At 38.6% G+C, this 25,904-nt stretch overlaps 1 protein-coding gene across 1 annotated transcript in view; it reads right to left on the minus strand.

Annotated features, from left to right (window-relative positions):
• Nucleotides 1-22,070, minus strand: part of LOC115218757 (putative protocadherin beta-18) — a 406,105-nt gene extending 384,035 nt beyond the window's left edge. Inside the window, exon 1 of the mRNA XM_036508570.1 lies at nt 21,950-22,070. The gene's annotated coding sequence lies outside the window, so the exon portion shown is untranslated. The remainder of the gene's footprint in view (nt 1-21,949) is intronic.
• Nucleotides 22,071-25,904: the final 3,834 nt, after the last annotated feature.

The following is a 25,904-nucleotide window of genomic DNA, read 5'->3' on the forward strand; positions in this document are numbered from 1 at the left end:
CATAAGCACATTCGGCAAAATACTTTGTAGCATTTCTTTCAGTTCTCTACATTCTGAGTTCACATACCGCCTAAGTCAACTTTGCACTTAATCCTTTCAGGATAAAGTAAAAATCAAGTACTAGAGTTGATGTAATCATTTGCTCCCTCTCCTAAAAACTCCTGGCCTTGTGCTAAAATTAAAAATAAATTTTAGGAGGTACAACAAAGAGGGAAAGTATACACTTCATTATAATTGCTTTTCAGGATAAACTTATTAACTAAAATTACTCACAGAAATTATTAACTCACTCTTAAAAATAACCTTATTATATTACTTTGACAAAGAATTTTCTTATTTCACAGTAATGGTTCAATTTCAAAAAAATAAAAATAAAATGAAATTAGTTATTTGAAAATTAAATTTTTTTATCTTCAAATGTGATATTACTTTTGTAGGGGCTGCGAAAATTAATCAAATACTTCCTAGAGGAATGTGGCACAGAAAAGATTAGGAACCCCTAATCTATAAGACTGAAGTAGAATTAAACTAAAGTTGTGTATAGCATGCCAAAAGAGGAAGTAGAAAGTGTGTAAGAAGAGAAGAAGCATTTGTGAGAATGTGTAGGAGGGAGATGACCATAGGAACGGGAAGATAGCATAAAGTTGTTGAAGATCACAAGATAACAAATGAGAGATTCAAGAAGGAAAGAAGCAAAGAATTATAAAAGGAAACAAAACAATAATCACATTGAGTGAGCATTCATAGACACACACACACACTTCATCATCATCATCTTTATTTAATGTCCATTTTTCATTCTGGTATGGGTTGGGTGGTTTTATGGGAGTTGCGAAGACCATGGGCCACACCAAACTCCATTGTCTGTCTTGGCAAAGTTTCTACAGCTGGATGCCCTTCCTAACGCCAACCACTTTACAGGGTGTGCTGGATGCCTTTTATGTGGCACCATCACCAGTGCTTTTTATGTGAAACTTCATTCAAGTCATTCTTTACTGACTAAAAATGAAACACACATTCAGCTATACATCCCTAGGTAGACCATGTTGGAAAAGCATGAATGATAATGATCATAGTATTCTTTGATGAGGGGTTTGCTTGATCATGGTGGATCTAGGGGTTAAAGAAAACCACCCACAACTACTACAACCAAGTCCTAAGGGAGACCATGTTCTCATTGAACCTACAAGAAAAGCAGCCAAGTGTCTTTCAGTTCAAACTCTGTTACCATAAAAAGGGAAAGACTACATTTGGTAGTATAGTCCAAGATAAGCTGTGCCATAAAACTGAAGAACAGAAGATGCAATATAAGCCTATCTCACTAAAGCTAACCTGGAGTTAAACAACAACAATGATTTATTCTTGTGATTTAGGTACTGCATGACTATAGGTGTGTATTACTGCGTTTCTGGGAATTGGAAGGTTTGTCGTGTCTCTGGTGGAGATGAAGAAGGGTAGCCTTCAGTTAAATACAAATATAAATGTGTCCTTTTAAAGCCTGGCCAGGCTCATGGGCCCAGTTTCCCGGGTTCTATGGCATATGTGTAAAATTGTAAGCAAAAGACATTTGCTTGCATGACGGTGACACTCATTTCGTAACTATCCCACAAAATCAAGACAAGGAGACAGAAATATGCACACACGCACACCGCACGCACACACACACACACACACACACACACCGGGTCAACACTAGGAAGTGTGCATCCCAATTAGAGAAGTATCAAAGGGGTCCCTCTACTCTACAAAATCTGAAGAATGACGCCTTATGCTTTGTGTAGTACGCCAGTCCCAGCCAAAAAACGTTGAGGGCTTGAGTCTTAACGATTGGCCACAATGATAAACTAAATATTGGAATCTCATATGAAAGTTTTAATGTTTTATTACAAGTCAAGATAATTAACTGACTTACTTTTTATGACTAGGCCTTCTAAATACAGGTTATTCTGGCTTTTTTATCTGGGAAGGCTTTAACCCTTTAGTATTTAAACTGGCCATATCCGGCCAAAATAGTTAATCTGTTTTATGTTCAAACTGACCAGATCCAGGCTCTCACACCTACCCTACAATGTTATTCTACATTAAGTAATTACACCATCAAGATCTTGAAGATATGAGATAATGCATGATTAATTCAAATTAATGGGAATCAATAGGCATTATGTTTGATTGAATAATCTGAACACTAAAGGGTTAAAGATCATTTCAAAGTCAATAGTTTCCATAATGTCATTTTCTGTAGATATCATCACCAAATTATTTAGATTTTCTTGTGAAATTGTTGATCCTAGGTATGTTTTAATCAGTTTTGGTTTCGAAAAACTTTTTTACCTGCTGCAACTGGTACAGGCATTGTTAAATAAACCCTCAAAGCAATAAAAATAAGAAATGCTTAATTCATCATAGTATCTTCCTCTTAAGCATGTGCATGGGGCCAGCTCTTGGTGTGGGGCCCAGTTTGAACAAATCTGTCTTATTGGTTTAAAACTGGTCCTGCGTACATGTGCGAATGCACACACACATGTACATAGAATGGATTCCTTTTAGTTTCCATCTACCAAATCCACTCACAATGCTTTGGCAGGCCAAAGGCCATAATAGGAGACACTTGTCCCAGGGGCCACTCAGTAGGACCAAACCCAGAACCATGTGGTTGGGCAGCAAGCTTCTTACCACATAGCAACACCAGCATCTACACAAACACACACACACATATATATTCTGAAAAGAAACCCCAACATTTAAAATGTAGTTCTGGTTATGGCTATGTCATAAGGAAATGTGGCCAAAAGACAGGTCATCATCAAAGATCAGTAGGCCAAGTTTGGACATTTTTTGTTGGAATTATTTATGAAGAATGACGGACAGAGGTGGGTAAGTGGATGAATGAAGAAGTTAGGGAATGAGTGAGTGAGAGATCAAAACAGAATAAGTTAGTAAGTGGAAAAGAGAGTCTACAGAGAGTAGTACATTTTATCACTAAGTGCAGAGACTGTTTTTTGATGATGTTGAAAGGAGATTGTCATTTTCCTGTTGGGGGATGTTTTTTAAAGAGGTTTATTCATTGATGTAGCACATTAGGTGTCTGTGTGGGATGGTGGGATGGTGCTTATGTTAGAAATATAGAAGGAGAGTTAATAGTATTCACGGGGGAGTAGGTGTGTGTGTGGGGGGGATTACAAATAACAATGAGTATAGATTATTGATGTAGAGAACCAAAACAATGAAAAAATAAATAAATAGATATAAATTGAAATATAAAAAAAAAAAACGAAGAATGAAGAAAATATTCCTAAATAGGTGCAAGCATAGCTTTATGGTAAGAAGCTTATTCCCCAAGCACATAGTTTCAGGGTCAATTCCTCTGCATGGCACCTTCACGAGAGTCTTTGACTATAGCCCCGTGTGAGTGGATTTGGTAGACAGAAACTGAAAGAAGCTCTGTGTGTGTGTTTTCTTCTATTTCTCTTATTGATTTGGAGTAAGGTTTGACTGGCCATGTACTTGGTAGCAGGGTTGCAAAAGAAGGCATCTTGTTTTAGCAATCATTATTTAAATCTTAAGAAGGTCTTGCAGCTTTTTATAGTTCCAGATATTGTGATCATTTGGAGCATATGAATTAAGGATTCATGTTTTTTCCCCAAGATCCAAAGTTAAGCCATACTTTGGTCCAGGTGGGTTGGTGTGTATCCTGTTGCTCCAGTAATAATAGGTATAAAGATTGAAGTGTATCTTGAGTGCACGAATGTGTGTATGTGTGTCCTTCTAACCACTGCTTGGCAATCAGCGTCAGTTTGTCTGTTATGATAACGTAGTGATTCAGCAAAAGAGACAGGTAGAATAAGTACCAAACTTAGAAGAAAATAAGTAATGAAGTCAATGTGTTTGATTAAATCTACCAAGGCAGTGCCCCAGCATGGCCACAGTCCAATGACTGAAACAAATACATACATCAGTAAGTAAAGAAATTTCAGTCAGTTTCAATGATGAAAATTCAGTTATTCAATCATTGAGTTAATATGTAAGTGGTTGAGTATCCCACAGATATATGTAGCATTAATGTATTTTTCAGAATCAGATGGCTCAGTGGTTAGCACATCAGGCTCACAATCATGAGGTTGTGAGTTCAATTCCTGAACTAGGCAGTGTTTTGTTCTTGAGCAAGGCACTTTATTTCACATTGCTCCAATTCACTCAGCTGTAGAAATGAGTTGCAACATCACTGGTGCCAAGTTGTATCAGCCTTTATCTTTCTCTTAGATAACATCTGCAGAATGGAAAGGGGAGGCTGGTACACTTGGGCAGCTGCTGGTCTTCCATAAACAAACTTGTCCGAATTTGTGCCTCAGAAGGCAACTTTCTAGGAGTATCATATATAATTTCAAAATGCTCATGGTGCCGTACTGAAGATTTGATCAAGGACTTTGCAAATAAGAAAAGTAGGAGAAAACTTTTCAAATATAAAATGGAAGAATTCAAAACTAAACGTTACTAGCACTATGATCCAGCAATGCCGGGTCAAATACAGCTGCATGCGTGCGCACATACACGCGAGTACTGACCAAATCTCCAACCAATCACATACAGCTAGCTTGCATTCAATTGGCGCATCAAGTTTCGGGCATTTTGATAGGGTTTTGGATAGAAAATTCACAAAAAAGTCACTTCTATTGATTTTTTAATGGCTTTGCAGGGGGACTGGGGAAATATAAAGATGTGCGCGACCACCCTTAGACAGTTTTGAATGACCATAGAGAGTGCGAGCCCTCTAACTGAAAACTTGTGGATTTGTATAAAAGATACACACGCACACACACACACACACATTTTGCCGTTTATATATAGAGAGATTTTCTATCTTTCTGTTAGTTTTGTTTCATTTTGAAAAATAAAAATTTATTTTATGGTTTATTATTGTTTATATTTTGAATTACATATATTTGAGGGCACCAAAATCTTTTAAGTACTTAAGGCCTCTATGGGCCTTAATGCAGATCCGGGCACAATTCATCTGATACATTCTGCCTAGTTTCAGTCCTGCTTTTCTCAACCTAAATTCACTTATACGAAATAGGGTGACCTGAGGGGTTCGTAAAAGACCCCACTGTGTTTCTTTTTTGTTATTTCTTTCAGTCACTTGACTGTAGCCATGCTGGAGCACTTCCTTGAGGGATTTTGTCAAACAAATGAATGCCAGTATTTATTTTTTTGAAGTTTGTTATTTACTCTACTGGTCTTTTTGGGGTTTTTTTTTCTTCTGCTGAACTGCTAAGTTACAAGGACATACGAATAAAGCGACTCCGATTGTCAAGTGGTGCGGAATAAACACAAAGTAAAAAAGAAAGAAACAAAAAAGCAAACAAAGAGAGAAACAAACAAACAAGCAAGCAGAGAGAGGGAGGGAGAGAGAAAGAAAGAAAGAAAGAAAGAAAGAAAGAAAGATGAGCTTTCACACAGTTTCAATCTACTAATTTCACTTACAAGGCATTGGTCAACCTGGACCAATAGTCCAAGATATTGCCCAGTGGCACTGAACTCAAAACCATGAGGTTGCAAAGAAAGCTTCTCAACCACACAGCCATGTCTGTGCCAAAGAATCCACAGCAGAATCAAACCCTGGACCTTGTTATCAGAAAGGAAACATCTTTACCATTTGGCCGTACATCATCCACATTCAGACTGTCCTGACAATAACATGACATACACCGAGTAATTTAATTAAGTGCCATGTCTTGCCTCAGGATACAACATGGATATTATTAAGGCAGGAGAAGCGTTTGTACAAGTATCAATATGTGGCATGAATAGACGGCAACTGTTTGGATGAGAGTAGCAGGGTGGAAAGTGTTGGGGTGGTGTGTTGACACTGGAAGATACCAATGACAGTCTGCATGATATGAAAGAAGACAGGAAAATGTGTATGGAATTGGTAGGGGTGGGGTGGGGGTCACATTTTGTGATGGAAGGTTGCACACACAATATGACATCAGGTCAGGAAGAAAAATGATATTTTTTACAATGTCCATCACATGGCTGTATGATGTGAAGTGGTGGTAGTGGGTGGGTGGGTGGAGAGGGGATGAAAATATTAGGATAATAGAAATATTATGATTATGATGGTGGTGGTGGTGGTGATGGTGGTAAAAATGAAGAAAAAGGGTCAAATAAAGAAGAAAATGTAGGGAGTGAGGCTGCAGTCCTTTGTAGGTTTCATTAGATGGGGTGATTGCAATAAATATGTGAGATGAGGATATTCAATAGTTAATCTTTTAGATGGTACAAGTCAGTGTAACAGGACAGTGACACAGGTTAGTAATGCATGTCACTGTCACAGATCAGTGAACAGGTCAGTGGTAGGTCAGCGCCACAGGTCTGTGGCACAGGTCAGTGGTTGGTGAGAGGGTGTTACAGAAAGATGACATGGTGTAGGTTGCAAGGAGAGATAATTGTTGCAGTGTGCTTAACAGGATGAGGTTTAGAAAAGGAGGCACACGGGAAGAGAACAGGAAATAAGAATGTATCATCATCTTCATCCCTTTGCACCCACTTTCCATGCTGGCATGGGTTGGACAGATCATCAAAGTCAGAGTCAGCACATATTCATCGATATACCTAACCTAGGTTGATTAGTAGACCTTATGTCACAAGTTTTTCATTTTCACAGGGTTTCTATGGTTGGATGCACTTCCTAACCACACTGTGAAAAAGCACCCTGAGAGTACTAGGTGCTTTTTTCCCATGACCCCAGTACTAATGTCATGTCTTTTACAGGTGTAGAAGACCCTCACAACCCCACATTTCTTGCCCACTTTGCTCATACGAAAAAAGAAGCATGAGTGATAGAGACATGAATGATAGCGATGCGAGGGATGATTGATAAACGTTGGAGTGATAGGAGTGACCAGTATTTTGAGACAAGTATTCAAGGCAATGAAACTTGACTGAAATGACAGGGATATGACAGAGGTGTAGATGACCCAGGAAATAGGGATGACAGATGCCTAGGAAGTGTAGAAGAGAAGGAGCAAAAGTATGCTGACATTTAGAGTGACACAGAGTGATGAATGGCTGAACAAGAGAGGAGGATGAAGGTAGAATGAACAAGGCCCAATGGGGTCCAACACAGACACATACACCCTGGGGTTGAATGAAGAGAGTAATGACTGAAGGAACTGAAGGTAGGCAGGTCATGTGCCAATGAATGGCCCAAAGAAGTGTTATGGACAGAATCAGAATAGTGGAACACTTAACTATGCTAAAAGCATTGTGTGACATGCAACAGAAATCTACAACTATTCTTGGTCATACCAGAGACATTGAAGAGCAGAAATGAAAAGTGGTGTGAATGATTAGTAAAGAGGGTAAAGACCCCCTTCAGTCATGAATAACCATGAGATTACACCTACGAAGTTCCCCTCCAAAAAACAAGTCCAGGCAAGGTTGTTTGTGGAAGACCAGCAGTTGCCCATGCATACTGGCCTCCCCTTCCCATGCCACTGATGTTATCCAAGGGTAAGGCAAAGGCCAGTACTCGTGATGTCACAACTCATTTCTACAGCTGAGTGAACTGGAGCAACGTGAAATAAGGTGTCTTGCTCAAGAACACAACACGCAGCCCAATCCAGGAATCAAACTCATTATTACCTGATGGCAGTGACTTCATGGGTGAATGGTTCGATGTGAGTGATTAAGTGATGAGCAATAGGTATGGGTGAAAGAAGACAATATACAAAGTATGGAAGAGGAGCAACGAAGGTGAGAAAATGCAATGTGTGACAAACAGAAGACATGCACTGCCATCCTTCATGACACCAAGTTTATTAATGCAATGGAGTTACAGAGGAATAACAAAAATCAAAAGAACTGATTGAAGCAGGAATACTGTGGGATCATTGTTATTATAGTCGGAATATAGAGCGAAAAGACAATGAGGGGAAGATCTACAGTTTGAGGATTTTGGAATAACAGTGATAGGATACAAAGATTTGGTTATCAGATGAAAGGTTGTTTTCTTATGCTGAGTTTTGAATATGTGTGTGTGAGAGACAGAGATGGTATCATCATCATCATTTTAGTGTCCATTTTTCCATGCTAGCATGGGTCAGACAGAATCTGCTGAGGCAAATTTTCTACGGTCAGATGCCTTTCCTGTTGCCAACCCTCACCTAATTCCAAGCAAGGTAATATTTTCCCATGGCCAGACATGTTTTCCGGGAAATACAGGAAACGAATAACATCACCTTAAATGATGGTGATGTTTGTTTTACAGCCATCACATGTTAAAATAAGGGTACACACACACATACACACACACACACACACACACACACAAAAGGTTTCCTTCAGTTTCCACCTACCACATTCATCCTCAGGGCTTCGGTCAATCCAGGGCTATGGCAGAAGACACTTGCCCAAAGTACCACACAGTGGAACTGAACCCAAAACCTCTTCTCAACCACACTGGGACACACGTATTTTAAACTTCCATTTAGGATTCAAATGTGTGTAAATATGTAGACAGGTGTGTGTGTGTGTGTGTGTGTGTGTGCACTCGTGTATTTTTAATATTTGAATATAAGGAAGGTGTGTGCCCACACGCATGGATTTTGTGTTTTTGCTGTATAAATTTGTGTGTGTGTATGTTTGTGTGTGTGTTGTGTAGATGTACGTTGGTATGTATCTGTCAGTGTATGTGTGTGTGTGCATTTGTATAAAAACGTATTAATGTGGTTGACCAATAGACATTTCGTATCAAATCTGACCATGAATTATCGTGAATGAGAGGAAGCGACTCAAGAGTTGCCTCCCTTACATTAGACATCGTAAACGGCAAGTGATGCTCTGCACACCCACATTTTTAAACAGGGACTTCTGTTTCTTTCTGCGGAGGCAATCACATCTTTTAACTTATTCATTCTGTTCTTTGTTCTAGTCATTTGACTGTGACCATGCTACAGCACTGTTTTCAAGGGCTTTAGACGAATAAATCGACCTGAATACTTCTTAAGTCAAGCACTTATTCCCTTTTACTGAAACACTAAGTTACAGGGACATGCACAAACCAACACCGGTTATCAAATAAGGGTGGCGTAAAACAAATACATTTATTACACACACACACACACATACACACATGAATATGGCAAGCTTCCACACAGTTTCCACTAATTAAAATTCACTCAAATAGTATTGGTCAGCCTAGAGTTATAGCAGAAAACACTTGTTCAAGGTGCTGCACGGTCGGATTGAACCCAAAACCACAGGTATGCAAAGCGAGCTTATAAACTACATAGCTATGTCTGTGCCTATTTTTAGCCTTTTTTTTTTCTAATTTGTACTGGGGCACCACTTCTCAGAGTTGCAGTCAATCTGGAAATTGAAGGAAGAATTTAGTTAATTAAATTGGCCCCAGCATTTTACTGGTACTTAATATAATCATAGGTATAAGACTAAGAATGTTGGGGGTGGGATTTTAGTCAGTAACATCAATCCTCGTTCTTGACTGGTCCTTTATTTCATTGAGTTTGAAAGGATGAAAGGCAAGATTTATCTCAGTGGGATTTGAACTCAGAGAGCGCCAATTCATATATCAAAGTATTTTGCCCAACTCTCTAACCAGTTTCCTAATCCAAACTTAATAATCATCATCATCATCAACATCTAACGTCCATTCTCTGTGCCAGGCATGAGTTAGACGGATTGACTGGAACTGGCAAAGTTTGATGCCGTGCTAGGCACCAGACATATGTCTTGGCTTGGTTTCTATATTTGGATGCCCTTCCTAACACCAACCACTATACTTGTAATAATAATAATAATAATAATCCTTTCAGCTATATGCACAAGGCCTGAAATTTTGGGGTTAGGGACTAGTCAGTTACATCGGCTGCAGTATTTCACTGGTTCTTATTTTATCTACCCTCAAAGGATGAAAGGCAAAGTCGGCCCTAGCGGAATTTGAACTTAGAACATAGCCGCTGGCAAAATAACGCAAAGCATTTCATCCAGCGTGCTTAACGATTCTGCCAGCTTGCTGCCATAATAATAATAATAATAATAACCTTTCTATTATAAGCACAAAGCCTGAAATTTTTGGTGGGAGGGAGCGAATCAATTACATCAACCCCAGTGTTTCACTGGTACTTAATTTATCACCCCCAAAAGGATGAAAGGCAAAGCTGACCTTGTGGAATTTGAACTCATGATGTAAAGACAGACAAAATGCCACCAAATAATTTTTGTCTGGTGTGCTAATGATTCTGCTAGCTCACCACAATAATAAGGAGGAGGAGGATTTCAAATTTTGTCACAAGGCCAGTAGCTTCGGGTGGTGGTGGTGGTGGTGTAAATTGATTACATCAACCCCAGTACTCAACTGGTACTTATTTTATCGAAACCTGAAAGGATGAAAGGTCAAGTCGACCTCGGCAGAATTTGAGCTCAGAACACAAAGACGGGTGAAATTCCACTTAGCACTTTGCCTGGTGTGCTAACAATTCTGTCAGCTCACCACCTTAATAATAATAATAATAATAATAATAATAATAATAATAATAATAATAATAATAATAGAACTGGCAGTGACATAAAGGGTCATTATTACTTCCATAGGATGTGATTTGCAGACATTGTTATCAGAAAACAGCAGAACTTTCAAAAAAGTGTTCAAAGAACGTAACTTCGAAACCAAACTTAGAAAGTATTCAACTTCTTAGTTAACAACTACAAAATGACTTGACTTAAATCATGGAGAAAGTTTGATAACAACGAACTGGAGAGAAAAAGAAAAAACAGAAAAAAAGAACAAAATATAACTTTACACTATTAAACTTCTGTTTTTGCTTTTATTTGTTTTAGAAAAAATAAAATCAAGATTTGTCTCTCCAGCCAAATGTTGCTTTTTGTGAAAAGAAGACAAACTTTTATCTTTCCAAAACTCAGTTGAGATTTGAAACTTTACAAAAAATCTAAGTATAATAATAATAGCACTAGTTTCCAATTTTAACTACTTTGATGGTCTTTTGATTATTGTTTTCCTGGTAATACACATAATTCTGTTAAGAGCTTAATTTGATTCAATTATTATTAATAGCTTGATTTTTTTTTTTTTTTTTAAGGCAGTGAGCTGGTAGAATCGTTAGTACACCAGTAAAGATTGTTCAACAGATTTTTGTCCGTCTTTTTATGTCTGAGTTCAAATTCTGCTCAAATCAACTTTGCCTTTCATCCTTTTGGAGTTGGGGTAAAACAAATACAAGTTGAGCACTGGGGTTGATGTAATCAATAAAACCTCTTCACTCAAATATTTCAGGCCTTGTGTCTTATAGCAGAAAGGAATATTTTTTAAGGCAGAATTATTAGCACACCAGGCAAAATGCTTAGTGGCATTTCATCCATCTTTACATTCTGTGGTCAAATTCTGCCGAGGTCGACTTTACCTTTTGACATTTTGGGGTTAATAAAGTAAGTACCAGTTGAGCACTGAGGTCAATGTAATTGACTTACCCACCACACGCACATACAAAAATTGCTGGCCTTGTGCCAAATTTTGAAACCAATACTCTTTTACTTGTTTCAGTCATTTGACTGCGGTCATGCTGGAGCACTGCCTTTAGTCGAGCAAATCGACCCCAGGACTTATTCTTTGTAAGCCTAGTACTTATTCTATCAGCCTCTTTTGCCAAACTGCTAAGTTACGGGGATGTAAACACACCAGTATCAGTTGTCAAGTGATGTTGGGAGGACAAACAGACACACAAACACACACACACACACACACATATATATATATATATATATATATATATATATATAAATATACACGACGGGCTTCTTTTAGTTTCCGTCTACCAAATCCACTCACAAGGCTTTGGTTGACACTTGCCCAAGGTGCCACGTAGTGGGACTGAACCCGGAACCATGTTGTTGGTAAGCAAGCTACTTACCACACAACCACTCCTGCACCTATATTTTATTATTTTGATAATTTTTTCATTATTACGGGTATACCTCATTATCCTATGATGACAATGTTAGCTTCCCTTTTGCATTTTTTAAAAATTCTGTCCATTTACTGTATATTGTTTTTAGTATAAATGGTCAGTGACACTAATTCACATTGAACAAAATAAGTTTGCTTCTACTATGAATAACATTATAGTAAACTCCTTTCTTAGTGTCCAGTGTGGTCAATCTGAGTTTAAAAGTAGCTGGAACTCTGGGTATATCAAATTTCTTTATCTCCACTGTCTTTTGCTTCCATCCTTTATATTCTCTCACCATGGATGATATACACTTATCTTTAATACTAGAAATTTCAGTTCACTTCATCCCTGCTTGGAACCAGGTATGGGTTGGGGACAGGAAGAGCATCTGGTCACACAAAATCTGCCACAATAAACTGTCCAATCCATGCAACTATAGACAAATGGATGTTGATGATTTAACATTTGTAATACGAACATCCAAACCCTTATGCCATGCAACTTCACAGAACCATCATATTAAGGTCTGTACATTAACAATAGTCTCTCCCCCATAAATTCTTTGGTTTTGTGATTAAGTATAAGAAATCATTAGCTTTGTTCACATAGGACACAAAGAGAGTGATATAAAGTTAACTGAACCAATTGTAGTATATAACTGGTACTTAATCTATTGATCCTTTGGAAAGATTACAAAACATTTTGTCCAATATGGAATTGATCCATCAAAAATTACTTAAACAACTTTGACGCCGGAGGTGACAACCCTAAGGTCCAGTACTTGCTGAGTTGTGATGGCTTACATGCATTTATAACCCTGAGATCTATGTCAGTGAAAGATGGAGAGGTGGCAGAAATGTTAGCACGTCGGGCAAAATGTTGAGCGGAATTTTGTCTGCCGTTACGTTGTGAGTTCAAATTCCGCTGAGGTCGACTTTGCCTTTCATCCTTTCGGGGTTGATAAATTAAGTACCAGTTGTATACTGGGGTCAATGTAATGGACTTAATACCTATGTCTGTCCTTGTTTGTCCCCTCTATGTTTATCCCCTTGTGGGTAATAAAGAAATAGATCTATGTCAGTGAATCACAAGCTCCCAGTGGCGTCTCTCATGCTGGACTAGTCAAAGGAGAGCGGCAAAACTACTCTGGACCATCTCTTCCCAGAATTAAAAACAAGCTTAAGTAGGGCCAAAATGCCAATTTAGAAAGAAGCAAAGGTCAAGTAGCATCAATGGCAATTCAAAACAAACGAGACCCGGGAGAGGAAGGTCTTCCCTCAGGGAAAAATATGATGTGGTGTGACAAAAGCCAAAAGGAAAACCCAGAGATCCGACTTAAGAGAACGGTCATCGTCAGCCAAGGTTCCAAAAGGGAGTGAAGGGCTTAGAATGAAGAAGCAAGAACACCTATGGTGAGCTTGTATCTCACAACTGTTTATAAACTCAATAAAATAAAGGACCAGTCAAGAACGAGGATTGATGTAACTGACCAAAATCCCACCCCAACATTCTTAGTCTTATGCCTATGATTATATTAAGTACCAGTAAAATGCTGGGGCCAATTTAATTAACTAAATTCTTCCTTCAAATTTCAGATTGACTGCAACTCTGAGAAGTGGTACCCCAGTAAAAATTAGAAAAAAAAGGGTAAAAATAGCCCAGGCCAACAACAATAAAAATAAGGTATAAAATGTCTATAAAATATGAAATAATTGTAGCAAAGTATTAAATCTAGTAAATTATTCTTTTAGCTATTTTATGTGTTCTCATATTTTATTTAAATTTAAATTAATAATTGGGAAAAAAAAGAGTATGTATGAGGGGGGAAAAGATGGAAACACAAAAGAGTTGAGTAACTACAAAGATATTGATGTAAAATCTTTATATATAAAAGTGAAGTTGTGTGAGTGTCTGTCTCCTACGATTTAGATTCCTAACTACTCCCACATTTTGCAATGCAGTTTAACCAAAAGCGGGTATCTTATAGTTGTGATTTATATCGAGCCCTTCTGGGTATTAGCATGCGTCTACGATAAGTCTACGATTTAAAAAAAAATTTACCATCATTTTTTTCCATTTTAATGCATTTTTTTCGCTATTATATAAGGGAAGTAAGTAACTCTCTAAAAATGTCTACGATGAGTCAACGATTTAAAAAAAAATTTACCATCATTTTTTTCCATTTTAATGCATTTTTTTGCTATTTTTTGGCTATAACTCTCTAAAAATGCTTATATAGTTATTTCCCTTACAAACCCGAGCAACGCCGGGCGATACTGCAAGTAGAAGATATAAGAAAAAGAGAGAGAGAGAGAGGGACAGAGACAAAAACAGATGAAAAAATCAGAGCAAATGCTTGTGTGCATGAGAGAGAGAGACAGACAGACAGGCAGGCAGGCAGGCAGAGGAAGGGAAACACACCAAAGTGAGGTAGACAAACAGATAAATAGGAGTAGATAGATGAATGCAAACTCCAGTTAAATATCAAGGCCCGTAACTCTGCTTAGCTCGTTCCTCACCGACCAGTTGTGGAGATTAGAAAAGGCAGATATCGAATTATCTGTGCAACGAAAATACATCCTCAATAGCTAAGTCCATAGGATCCTGTGGTCCAAAATATGATGTGTGCGTGTGTCTGTGTGTGCGTGCGGTTGTGTGTGTATGTGTCAACATTTATTAAATCTTAACTCCTGTTTGTGTTATTTTATTTGTGAGTGTATATATGTGTGTGTGTGTGTGTGTGTGTACATGCACACACACAAACAGTAATAGACAGTCGGGATTGAAGAAACCCAGGCAAATATCTCAGCATCCCTAAAAAAAATTATGGTTAACAGGAAGTCAAGGGAAGAAGATGGAAACCCATTTAGGTTAAATCCACAGAGATTTCTATGTATTTTTATGCATATGTATATTCTCTTTTACTCTTTTACTTGTTTCAGTCATTTGACTGCAGCCATGCTGGAGCACCGCCTTTAGTTGAGCCTTTAGTTGAGCAAATCGACCCCCAGGACTTATTCTTTGTAAGCCTAGTACTTAATCTATCGGTCTCTTTTGCCGAACCGCTAAGTTACGGAGGACATAAACACACCAGCATCGGTTGTCAAGCAATGCTAGGGGGACAAACACAGACACACACACATACATATATATATACATATATGCGACGGACTTCTTTCAGTTTCCGTCTTCCAAATCCACTCACAAGGCATTGGTCGGCCCGAGGCTATAGTAAAAGACACTTGCCCAAGGTACCACGCAGTGGGACTGAACCCAGAACCATGTGGTTGGTAAGCAAGCTACTTACCACACAGCCACTCCTGCGCCTTGTAAATGTCACATATTTAGATGTGTGTATAGACACATGTGTACACATATATGCAAATATATATGTATAGCGCAGTCGTGACTGTGTGGTAAGAAGCTTGCTTTCCAACCACATGGTTGCAGGTTCTGTCCCACTGCATGGCACCTTGGGCAAGTTTCTTCTACTATAGCCTCAGGCCAACCAAAGCCTTGTGAGTGGATTTGGTTGACAGAAAGTGGAAGAAGCCCAACGTGTGTGTGTGTGTGTATGTGTGTGTGTGTGTGTGTGCATATGTGTGTTTGTCTGTATTTGTCCCCCAGCATCTCTTGGCAACATGTGTTGATGTTTTTATATCTCTGTAACTTAGCAGTTTATCTGTAGAGACTGATAGAATAAGTACCAGTTTAAGCAAAAACAAAAAAGAATATATACTGGGGTTGATTCAGTCAACTAAAAATTCCTGAAGGTGCCCCAGCATGGCCGCAGTCTAATGACTGAAACAAGAAAAGGATAAGAGATAAAGATATGTATAGGCACAGGAGTGGCTGTGTGGTAAGAAGCTTACTTCCCAGCCACAGAGTTCCGGGTTCAATCCCACTGCATGGCACCTTAGGCAAGTGTCTCCTACTAACAGAAACTGAAAGAAGCCCATCATATATATATGTGTGTGTGTGTGTGTGTGTGTGTCAGTGTGTGTCTGTATTTGTCCCCCCACCATTGCTTAACAACCAATGTTGGTATGTTTACGTCCCCGTAATTTAGTGGTTTGGCAAAAGAGACCAATAGAATAAGTAGTAGGCTTACAAAGAATAAGTCCTAGCATCAAATTGTTTGACTAAAGGCAGTGCTCCAGCATGGCCGCAGTCAAATGACTGAAACAAGTAAAAAAAAAGACAATATCTATCTATCTATCTATTTATCTATACACACACACATACACACACACACATACACACACCACATACACACACACACATACACACACACACATACACACACACATACACACACACACACACACACACACACACACATACACACACACACACACACACACATACACACACACATACACACACACATACACCACACACATACACACACACATATACACACATGCATGCATACTCATACACATGCACTCACATGATGGGGGTTTTTTTCAATCTCCACCTATGAAACCCCCTCACAATGCCAGCTATTTCAGGGGGGGGCCAATTCTGATTACATCAACACCAGTGTTTAACTTGCACTTACTTTATCGATCCTGGAGGAACGAATGGCAAAGTCAACTTTGACAGCATTTGAACTCAGAATGGAAAGGAATATGAAACTATGAAACTAAGCAAATTTGCCTGGCATGCTAACAATTCTGCCAGCTTGCTGCCTCACAGAGGGAAAAAAATATTAAGATTATGTGATTTCGAGGCTCCAGTTTTTTTATTCCCACCAATTCTAAGAATTATGACATGGGTAGCTGTAGCATACTCAACTACTTGAACTAAATTTATAGATTGGGGTAAATCTGTTGATTTAACAATTGAAATATTAACTTGGATTAACAGAAATATATACTGTGGTTAACGTGGAGGTGCAATGGCCCAGTGGTTAGGGCAGTGGACTCATGGTTGTAGGATCGCAGTTTCGATTCCCAGACCGGGTGTTGTGAGTGTTTATTGAGCGCAAACACTTAAAGCTCCACGAGGCTCTGGCAGGGTGGTGGTGCTGGTAAACCCTGCTGTACTCTTTCACCACAACTTTCTTTCAATCTTTCTTCCTGTTTCTGTTGTACCTGTATTTCAAAGGGCCAGCCTTTGTGTCACACTGAATCTCCCCCGAGAACTATGTTAAGGGTACACATGTCTGTGGAGTGCTCAGCCACTTGCACATTAATTTCACTAGCAGGCTGTTCTGGTGATCGGATCAACTGGAAACCTGCTCGTTTTAACCGATGGAGTACCACGACTGTGGTTAGCACTATATAAAAGTAATTATATACATGTGTGTGTGTGTGTGTGTGTGTGTGTGTGTGTGTACATACAGAACGTGCCTGGTATTTGGGAATAAATTTTATCAAGCCGTCAATGGAAGCCTACATAATATTATGTAACCAAATTTATGCAACCAATACATGCAATACAATTTAACTTTCTCATTTTTCTTTCAGGCCCATCGATTGCACCAGCATGTCAGATTACAATCTGACTCAGGAAAGGAAAATAAATGACTGCAGCTACCAAGCACAGCAATTCAATGAGTACTACCCTCTGGAACATGGCTAGTTCCTTCATGTTCTGTGCCAAGGAAGGGGTGGTGACTTTGGTAGAAATTTGTTATCTATTACCAAATGAAAGAAACAATCTCGGCAATTGGAAGTCATCAGACGAGTTGAGTTTGACCAACAAGTCCATCCAAAATATCATCAATCCCAGAAGACATGATAAAGAGCCCAGCAAAACTTTTAGAGCTGTGTAATCATGGGGCCACCAATATCAAGGAGCCTTTCAGCATCTCTGATGCAAAAACCCTTGACTACTGTATCTAGAGTATCACTAGAGAGCAGGTAACCAACCAGAAGCCCCACAGTACCAAGGACACATAGGGAGCTGCTGTCATGGATTCCATTGTGGTACAGGCAGAGATCTCCTGATTCTGGCATGCAGTCGTTTCTGTGGTCACATAAGGGCTATCATTAGGATTGAGGGCCATTTTCTTAAATGACCTGTTTTTTGTTTTGATGCACCTGGTTAAATATGACTACAATTTTTCAGGTACCATGTTACTTTTTATTGTTTAGTGTCTTTGTTTCCCTTATGTTTTACATTGTTTCTATTTGCCTATCACACCTTGCTATATACACTTGCTGTGCCAGGCATTTGTGACCAGAAACTGAGCTGGCTATAACTCTATATAACTAAACAATATTATGAAGCAATGTGCCAAATGTGAACTTCCACATTTCCTTTTCAGCAGTTTTGACATCGGACATGACTGCCTCCCATCTGACACAAAAAAACTAAGACATGTTCATGGTTTTAACTGCCATCTTTAGTGACTCACAGATCAGTGGCTTTTGTAATTTTTAGTACACAGCCAGGTCCTTCATACTGAGAATCCTAAAAGTGCAGGAGGTCTCAGTCAGGAATGGGTCACTTGCAGTCAAGAGAAAACAACATTTTCCTAGAGAAAAAAAAAAATCATTCATCCACCATGTGTAGGATATCATCAACAATGTCCCTAGTAAATTAATGAGAGCTGTCAATAAGCAGCTCAAGAAGAAAAAGAGGAGGAGGAGTCTCCTATCAGACATGTAATGCAAAAGAGAATCCAATAATCTACGTCCAACAGAACAATGTGATGTAGTCAAAGCACTTACTCAAGAAGTCTGAGCATCCTAAGATACCAGTCATTCACTTGGGTAAGTTTGTAATAGCATTCTCTGAGAAAACATGTTTCAGTAGCTGGAAATATGTTAAGCATTAGAGAAAGAAACCCATCTGTTTCTCACAAGAAAATACATCTAAAGCCAAGTTTTTTCATTGGCCCCTAAAATACTACCATGGACACCCAATTTTCTGTTTTCACCCCTCCCTGCCCCAGAGGTCATGTGGACTCCAGTTTGGAACCTCTAATCTAGATGAAGGAGGTGACCCGAGAGATACTGTACCTACTTCAGTTGAATTCTGCTCTCTCTCCCACACGGTTCTCATCATCCAGGAATAGCTAATCAAGAATAATTCACAATTATCATCATCATCGTTTAACGTCCGTTTTCTATGCTAGCATGGGTTGGACGGTTCAACCGGGCTCTGGGAAGCCAGGAGGCTGCACCAGACTCCAGTCTGATCTGGCAGTGTTTCTACAGCCAGATCAGACTGGAGTCTGGTGCAGCCTCCTGGCTTCACAGGCCTCGACACCAAAATCCAAAATGTAGCCTCCTAGCCCTCTGGACTTGAACTGCCTCGACTATGTTAGAGGCATCACCAAAAGGAAAATCAACTGACAGCCCCACTGAACCAAGGACACACAGAAGGCTGTTAGCTTGGGTGAGATGGAGAACATGAATGAGAACCACTTCATCACAGCATACAGCCACTTCTATACACACATCATGGACCATTATTGAGGTTGAAGGTGGTGTTATTGACTAATCAACTTCTTTGTTGAACATCTTCACTATTTTTTTAAACATATTGTTCTATTTAATAATAGTTTCTCCTAGTATTTTATTTTTACTACTCAACTACCCAGTGCTCATTGTGTGTGTGTGTGTGTGTGTGTGTGTGTGTGTGTGTGTGTGCGTGTGTGTGTGTGCATGTGTGTGCATGTGTGTGTGTGCATGCGTACATGCATACATGTGTATGTAGTCATCTATGTGTCAAATTTAATGTACATGCATCACTGAAAAGAATGTTACAGCAATGGGACAATCTTCCTTACCCTCTGATATATATTGTTTTTAAAGCTAGCTTGTCCATAAGAAATGTTATCTCTGGATGAATACTGCAGAAAATTTGCCTTTCAAAGATGTATTTGCATCAAATATGACACTTATGTGGTTATTCCAATCCAATACCACTTCAACATTCAAACACAGTGTGAATCAGAGGAAATGAAATAAATTTAAACATTGCAAGGTTTCAGTATGAGTGAAATAGAAATCTAAGCATTCTCTTATGATATGGATAAGCTGAAAACAAAGCAAGAAATCTCCTGATAATTTTTTATATAAGGTTTGGCGACTATTCCTCGGGGATGGCATACTCAGTCTTCTCTAACCGAACCCCTCCCACTAATCAATAGCATAGAATACACAGCTACTGCATAAAGCAAACAGATTAGACAAGCAACCTATATTTAAATAAACAACTTTATATGTCATTAAATAAATGACTAATGAAGAATAATTAATTATGGTGAGTCCTTCTCTCTCTACTATGTTGTAATCTTTGGCTCATTATTAAAATGCATCTTCATTATGTCTTTTCTTTAAGTACTTCAATGGTTCATTGCACTAATGAACTTTTTGGCCTGCTACCTTCTGTCAAGACCTTTAAACATGTCACCTTCTCTTCCCAACTTCATCACTTCTTTGTTGAGTTCCCTATTAATCATAGGCCCTTTTGTTCTCATAGACCCTTTTCTTGAACTGCTACTATCCATCTTGTTTCTGTCTGGTCTATGATTTTCAGTCCTTTAAGTTTTCTTGCAACCGACATCATTTGAATTTGTTGGTCGCCTTTCTTTACCCACTTTGTAGTCAGTAACACCAGGGGTAACACCAGGTACTAGTCTGTGATTCAGTGACTGCACTGAATCACAGACTAGTACTGAGCTACAGATCATTTGGTCCTGGTTCACACAGAAAGAATAAATTCTTCCTTTTATTTCTACTTTATTAACTATCACAATCTGCATGGTGTTTGCATTATATATGTGTTATATATGTAATAATTAAATTATATATTATGGACTTTATTGTTTTTTGCATTACGAGGGGTGCCGAAAAGATCCTGGCTTTGGGTAGAAGAAAATACAAGAGGTACAGTTAATTTTAAGATTTTATTCAACATATTCCCCCTCTCAGATTCACACACTTACTGCAGCAGTCCTTCAGTTTTTGTAAGCCCAGAAAAAGAACTTCGAGAGTTGGGCCTCCAAACAGGCCCTTCACGAAACCATTAAACCCAGGAGCTTTTCAGCACCCCCCTCATATATGTGTATTATATATGTAACTAGCACTATGACCCAGCGTTGCCGGGTCATAGTGCTAATGCATGCATATACAGCTGCGTGCGTGCGCACATACACGTGGGTACTGTCCGAATCTCCGACCAATCACATACAGCTAGCTGGCATTCAATTGGCGTATCAAGTTTCGGGCATTTTGATTGGGTTTTGGATAGAAAATTCACAAAAAAGTCACTTCTATTGATCTTTTAATGGCTTTGTGGGGTGACTGGGGAAATGTAAAGATGTGCACGACCACCCTTGGATGGTTTTGAATGACCATAGAAAGTGCGAGCCCTCTAACTGAAAAATTGTGGATTTGTATAAAGGATACACACACAGACAGACATTTTGCCGTTTATAGATATAGAGATAAGTATGCAATATCACGTGATCACGTGACCGACCAGACCATCAGATATTGTTACACATCGCTGGTCACAATGCGTTCGCATTGTTTTAGCCTTCGAATGACGCCACCCCGCTGGCTAAGCGAGCAGGCCAACAGAAGAAAGAGTGGGGGAAAGAGTGGTGAAAGAGTACAGCAGGGATCACCACCCCCTGCCGGAGCCTCGTGGAGCTTTTAGATGTTTTTGCTCAATAAACACACACAACGCCCGGTCTGGGAATCGAAACCACGATCCTGCGACCGCGAGTCCGCTGCCCTAACCACTAGGCCATTGCGCCTCCACATGTATGCAATATATAATAATTAAATGATTTGCAGCTTATTGTGTTTTTTATGTGCATGATCCACCCAGTTCATGGAAAAACTGTTTTGCATGAAGCCGGTCTGTGGTAGAAAGAAGGCGTGTAACCACTGCCTAACATTAAAGTAGCCCCAAGCCTTGTTTGGGACAAAATCATATACAAGAAAGAGAAAAAATATAAAATAGTAAAAAAGAGACATAAATATTATCAAACTCACCGTTTGTTGTGTGTCTGGTTTTTGAATGATTGAATTAAAAGGATGTGTGGTGCTGATGTTGTCCAAAATGTCAATGATGCCATCGGTTAAGACTTCCAGAGAATGCAGCTTGCAACTCCTCCTACAAATTTAAAATTCATTGCAAATAGTTTGAAAATAATTATTGCTGATTGCAAGCCTATAAATGAAACGATATTTTCCACAGTTATGAATGTATGATGTTGATAAATAAAGAGAGAAAAAAATTACACTTCCACATTAAAGATCAAAGTTGTGTGCGTGAGAGAGAGAGTGTGCGTGAAAGATAATGAGAGAGAGGGAGAGAGAGAAAGTGAGGAGCACATGAGAGAGAGAGAATGCATATGAGACAGAGCGAGAGAGAACACATGAGAGTTTGTGTGTGTGAGAGAGAGAATGTATGAGAGAGAGACAGAGTGAGTGAGTGTGTATGAGAGAGTGTGAGAGAAAGGGAATGTGTGGGGGAGTGTGTGTGTGTGAGAGAGAGAGAGAGAGAGAGAGAGAGAGAGTGTGTGTGTGTGTGTGAGAAGTTATCACATAATTCTAAAAGGTTAATATTTACAAACTTTTATTCAACCAGCAATGGTGACGTCTGGGTTCCACAAAGTAAAGATGACCACTGAATTACTTTATAGTTTTATGAATTTATCTACATGACATGTTTGATGAACAAGGAAAGTACTGGTCAACAGAGGGTCAATTTAACTGGCTAACTCCTCTCTTCCATTACAGGTCTTGAGTTTCTGTTAGAATCAGTTACATTGTATATGCATAAGCAATGGACTACTGCATCTTGGGAAGGTCATTATGCCAATAATAAACACATGCACAGGTTCTTTGTCACTTCTTTTATCATTACTAGCCAATCAACACATTAACTGCCACGTGTACCACCAGTGTTTCATTGTAAACTTCACACAATCACCATATGCATTGACTGGTGATGAATTTTCATAATTTGAGAGAATATTTTATTTTGTGTCTTTGACATGGTTTCAAAGATATTTAAATAACATGAGTGTTAAATGTTAAAGTTTAACCAGGAAATATTGTAAAAATGCAAAAAAACAATAACATTTACTTGCAATTAAACAGTATGTTGCATGACCATGCTAAATACGCAGGGTCACCATTAAGTTGCAGTAATAGGCCATGGCAGTTGACATGTTGTAAATAGTAGGATGGTAGAAATGTTACCATACCAAACTAGGACACTTAGCACTATTTCTTTCAGCTCTTTACATTCTGAGTTGAAATGCTTCCAAAGTTGACCATGCTTTTCATCCTTTTGGGGTAAATAAAATAAGTACCAGGTGAACACTGGGGAGGGGGGGGGTCAATGAAATAAAATTTCTGGGCCTGTGCCAAATTTTGGAACTATTGAGAGAGAGAGGGAGAAAGAGAGAAAGAGAGAGAGAGATAGTGTGTGTGTGTGTGTGGTGGGGGTGTTGCTAGGTTAAATGTTAACTAATTGACTGATAATAATAATGAAAGAAGTGAAATAAAATCAGAGTGTGTTTGTTGTTGGCATTATGACTCTCTTGAGAAACAATAAAATCTGCTTCAATACATAGTTTCCCATCAAGAATCTTGGAAACCAAACACAAAAGCAAAACATAAATAACATAGTTTTCCTCCAAAAAACACTTTAGGGTATGATTCTTAACAATTTGGTTGTTACGCAGCCCAAAATTGATAAAAATCACAATTACTGCCTTAAAAATTAGGAACAACACATTAGATAACATACATTTAGATACAACAATATGGACTAAAGAACAGCAGAGATGGCCATGACTGGAAACCATTTTATCATAGCACTGTTTAGACAGGACTGACCAGGAACTAAACATCAAGAGGAACTAGCATAAAAGCCTCAACATGTTTACTTGTCTTACTGAAAATAATAGTCAAATCTTCCTTAAAATATAGATATTTCTTAGAAAAAAAGAAAGGCATTTTAATTTATGAAATTCTAAGACAGACTCTATCTGAAACAGACAACATGGTCACAGCTGAGAAATCTTTGGACAGAAGCCTGCTTAATCAGGAGTGGTTAGAAGTGATGACGGCTAAACCATCACAAGTCTAAAATTGTTTTTCAGCAAACTAATTATGCTGCTGTAAAAAGTGAATTATTAATTTGCTGAAGTGCTTCTCCAATTATGTTTTTTTATTCATAATCAATATTGCAATAAGTGTTATTTATTGTAGGAATCTTAAACATGTTCCACAGTATTATATATATATATATATATATATACAATCATCATTAAGTGTGACTAAGGGTGCCGACACACCTACATTGCAGCAGCACCCTTATTCACTCTTAATCATAGGTAAATTTTTCCAGGAAAAATTTACCTGAAATTTACCTGAAATTTTTCCAAGTGAAATTGTAGTTATGGATAGTACTGGTGACACGTATAAGACACATATGACGGTGACACATAAAAGGCATCTATGATGGTGACATGTAAAAGGCACCCATAACAGGGACACATAAAAGCACCCATATTGGTGACATGTAAAAGGCACCTACAAAACTCTTGCAGTGGTTGGTGTTAGAAAGAGCATCCAGCCATAGAAACCAAGCCAAAACCAGACTAAGCCTGGTACAGTCCCCAGGCTCACCAGCTCCAGTCAAACCATCTAACTCATGCCACCATGGAAAACAGACACTAAATGATGATGATTATATATATATAATCATCATCGGATCATGTCTTGATCAGAGCCTTAAACGATTGTAATTTGTAATAAGATTATCAAATTCTCACTGCAAACTGAGAAATCCCTTGTAAATTTTACAGCATTCCTGTTGTCTCCAACAAAGAGCTGAATCTATAGACAAATACTATTTGCAGTTAAACAGACAGAGCCAAGAAAATTTGTTTTTGTCATAGATACAGTGGTGACAGTGTTGTTGGTGGTGGTGGTACATAAGAAGTGGTATCTTTTGGTTTGATATGCTAATGCTAAAATCTTATCAATGCAACTACCTTCCACAGACTCACTTAGTACAAATATTTAGCTAAAAGATTTACGGCACCAGTATGGAATAGCAATGTATCCAATATCGCATAAATACCGGAAAGAAATTGTTCAAAGATATTTTTCTATCTATATTTAATGATAAATATTTGTACAAGCCTCAGAGATTCACCGATAAGGCTGCTTGGTTGGTTGCTTGGTTGGTTGGTTTTAGAAGTGAGATAGATCACTCTAGGATAGGATACATGACTGTCAATACTATGATCACTTTCTTCAGCAAAGACATAAGAGCCAACATGCATAGAAGGAGATTAATGCCAGGCTGTTATAGGTAACAAATTAGCAAAGTTGTGAGAGAAGTGGATGAAATACCTCTTACTCTTTTTCTCTTTTACTTGTTTCAGTCATTTGACTGTGGCCATACTGGAGCACCACCTTGAAGAATTTTAGTCAAACAAATCGACCCAAGGACTTCTTTTTAAATTTTTTTTTAAAGTCTAGTACTTATTCTATCAGCCTCTATTACAAAGCTGCTACGTTATAGGGACATAAACACACCAACACCAATTGTCAAGTGGTGATGGGTGGACAAACACAGACACACACACACACACACATACTCACACACACAAACACACACAATGGGCTTCTTCCAGTTTCCGTCTACCAAATCCACACACAAGGTTTTGGTCATCCTAAGGTTATTATAGAAGGCACTTGCCCAAGGTGCAACACAGTGGAACTGAACCCTGAATCATGTGGTTAGGAAGCAAGCTTCTTACCCCACAGCCATGCTTGCATCTTGTCATACATATTTATTTTGGTTTCTTGCATTCTGAGTTCCAATCCTGCCATGGCCTACACATATGGTCAACTTAATCCATCACCCAGTTTAACATCATTATCTGGTCTTTGGGTGTTTGTAGGAGAATATACTACGTTG

This window comes from Octopus sinensis, linkage group LG14, assembly GCF_006345805.1.
Source record: "Octopus sinensis linkage group LG14, ASM634580v1, whole genome shotgun sequence".
Classification (NCBI taxonomy): domain Eukaryota; kingdom Metazoa; phylum Mollusca; class Cephalopoda; order Octopoda; family Octopodidae; genus Octopus; species Octopus sinensis.